The following is a 3,343-nucleotide window of genomic DNA, read 5'->3' on the forward strand; positions in this document are numbered from 1 at the left end:
TTTTGAGCTTACACTTTTGAGCTTATACAATCATAGAACAATAGGATTTGGAGGATATAAATTTATATTTCAGTTCTCTTTTAATGGACCCCTTAGGTTTTTATTTTCATTGTTTTCTAAATATTTTGTCATTTGTGCTGTCCTTGTGTTAATTAGAATCAGGTTGTACATTTAAAAACTAAATTTTTATAAACTACTTTAATACTGTGTTGTAATTTATTATCAGTTTAGAATATTTTGAGATTCCCTATGGGATTTATTTGCAGTCCATTCAAAAACTGTATATATAATCTGGTATTTTCTTTTCCACTAAATTTTAAGATCTTTTTTTGGAAAGTAGTACATGATGTGTTTGAAATGCAAAAGTATGTAGTGTATACAAGATAGAAAATCTTGTTTCTACCCCATCTATGCCATCTCTTTGCCCTTTCTGTGTTGTTCTTCCTATTTTTGTGAATAATTTTCTATTATATTTTTTCTTTTATTTTTTTAAATTTTATTTTTTTAATTTTTTTATTATTTTTTTTAATTTTAGAGACAGAATGTGAGTGGGGAAGAGGGCTGAGGGGTAGAGAGAATCTTAAGTAGGTTCCACGCTCAGCATGGAGCCTGATGCAGAACTTGATCCCACGATTCTGGAATCTTAGGATCATGACCTGAATCAAAATCAAGAGTTGGATGCTTAACCATCTGAGCCACCAGTCACCCCTTATATTTTTCTTAAAAAGAATTACTGTAGTATATTTTACAGGCAGAATTATTTTTCTTGTGTTATTTTTACACAGTAAAGCATCACATTTTCCTTTTCTTGCTTCTTGGTTTTTATTCATAATTAGAATGCTTCTGTCTTCTTCTAATTTTAAGGGAGTTTGTTCTTTTAGTGCATGTATTGTTCATTTTGTACATTTAGTTTGATAATGTTTTGCAGTTTATCCTGATAGATGTCATGAGGAATTATCCTAATTTGCCTTTTATTTTTTTATCAATCAGGTAATACATAGTCTTTCCTTATTTATTAAATAGTTCATAATTACTTCTATTATTTTGAGGAGCCAACATATGCTAAAATTCTTAAAGTTGTTTAGATTTATTTCTGTCCTTATGTTCTGTGCTATTGGTCTATCTCCCTCTATATATAAACCAATTCCATATGTCTTAATATGTTTTAGTTTTTAATGGTAATTTTTATAATTACAAAAGTAATTATCCCCTCATTTTCTAACTTTTTAAACTTTATTTTGCTATTATTACTTGTTTGTGGTATATGTGTGTTTAGCTGGTTGTTTTCACATAAACTTTAGAATAAGAATGATTAAAGAAAGCAATTCACAGAGTTACAACCCTGACTATATTCAGGAAATGAGGAAGACATATCCCCAAGTGCTGGCATTAGGATCATGTCAGGTCAACCATGTTACCGGATCAAGAAATAGAATGAACTTTGGCTCCAGGAATAAACACCATGTTTTTCTGTTAAAGCCAGAGGTTTTTCTATTCAGCCACCACCTGAACTCAGTCCAGAACAACACTGCACCTGCTACAGTCCCACATTATCAAAAGCATTATAAAGCACACTTCCTGTGCTGCCTCTGTGACTCAGTCCACATTCAAGTCTGTGCCAATGCATCTGATTAACAAAACCTACTCCTCGTCTGTAACTTTAACCACAAAGTGATCTAGGTAATATTTAAACTTTTTTTTTTTACCTCTGAAATATAGGAAGCTCACTTGCAGGAGGGTAAGATTGCCAAAATATTAAATCCACTATATTGCACAACCTTATGTGTACATTCTTCTCTTTGAGCATCCTAAACATGATCTTCAAACTTATTGTTACATTCATAAAGACAACTTTCTTCTAATGGATGGATACTAGTTCTGACTATTCACTTGGTTATCTTTCTTGACATTAGCTTTTTAAAATTTTTTCTATTTTTTTTCTAGTTTTGTTAGCAGGACAATTTTGAGTGGTTATTTTGGTTTTTATCAGTTTTCCTTTTCCGTTCTCCCATGGCATTTTTTTAATGTTCTCCGTATCTACTCTTAGTTTCCAAAAACGTATAGGATGGTTCCAGATTCTATATGTTTCTGTTGAGCTGTTACCCCAGGTGTAGTTCCGCTGGAAGGAACACTGGCTGGGTGCCTCTCCATTTTTTTCTGTCTTCTCGCCCACAGCTTTCCAAGAACCTATGTCTGGCAGTAGGTTGTCAGTGATGTACTCCAGGTTCTTTATGATTCCCAACTACTGGCTTCAAGAAGTGAGTGTTGGAGCCCCATATGACTTAGAAAATTTATTTTCTGTTAATACGTTTGAGCTCCTATTCACCATTTTCTCTGTAGACTAAGAGCTCAGCAGACCCAGAGTGAGCAAAACTCACTGCTTTGTGTTGCTGTGAGCTTTCTGTTAGTCAGAAAAATTCATAAAGGACATTTATGGACTTTTTGTTGTCTCTATGTTTTATCTATTATTGCTATTTGTTTAGAGCAGAGAATCATATGTGTGGAGATATACACTTAGTATACCACTATAGTCCAAAGAGTTAGATTTGACATAAAAATATTTCAATGCAAGGCAAACCTTTAATACTGCCTTTTTTTTTTTTATCCCACCCATTGAACCCACTTGGTTTTATAGTTCTTTGAAATCTTATTTGGTGCTCTACTGATTTTATGAAATGTTTTTTTTTTGTCTAGAAAGATTACTACACAATAACTTTTGAAACCGGTCCCGGTTCTGTAAATAATCTGAACAAGAAATAAAGTTGATGTCATCTATTCTTTTCTAATACATTTTGTAGTTCTGGTAATGTTGATGGATACTGCTATTTAAAATAGTTATTTGTCGTGTTTTTGTATATCACATAGCATCATAGCATTACAAGCTGAGATGTTGATCTGATAATAACAGAGAAAGACTGCAGAGTTTGCAGGACATGGCTGAAATGAATAAGACACTCAAAAACAGAAGTCATAACTGAACCCTCTGGAAAACACACATGCATGCACGCGCACACACACACAAACAGGCCAGTAATTTCTGACTGATTCTAATCTTAATTTTAGTCATGATAAGGAAGTACCTCTTTCCTTATTAACCAAATTGAACTTATTATCATTATTATTTTTTACTTTTTTCCTTTATATAGTAGGCCTTGAGAGCTCTAGTAAGCAGGGGTAGGAAATCTGCTAAGTAAATAGAGCAGCTCTCCCCATTCTAGGAACACCCAGGGATTTGACTTGTTCAAGCTCAAATGATAAAACAAATAGTCACCAAATCAAACAAGAACCTTGTGTTGTAATAGACTTTCCCCTAAAGTATTCATGCTACAAACCTAAATAGCTT

Source organism: Prionailurus bengalensis, chromosome A1, assembly GCF_016509475.1.
Source record: "Prionailurus bengalensis isolate Pbe53 chromosome A1, Fcat_Pben_1.1_paternal_pri, whole genome shotgun sequence".
NCBI lineage: Eukaryota > Metazoa > Chordata > Mammalia > Carnivora > Felidae > Prionailurus > Prionailurus bengalensis.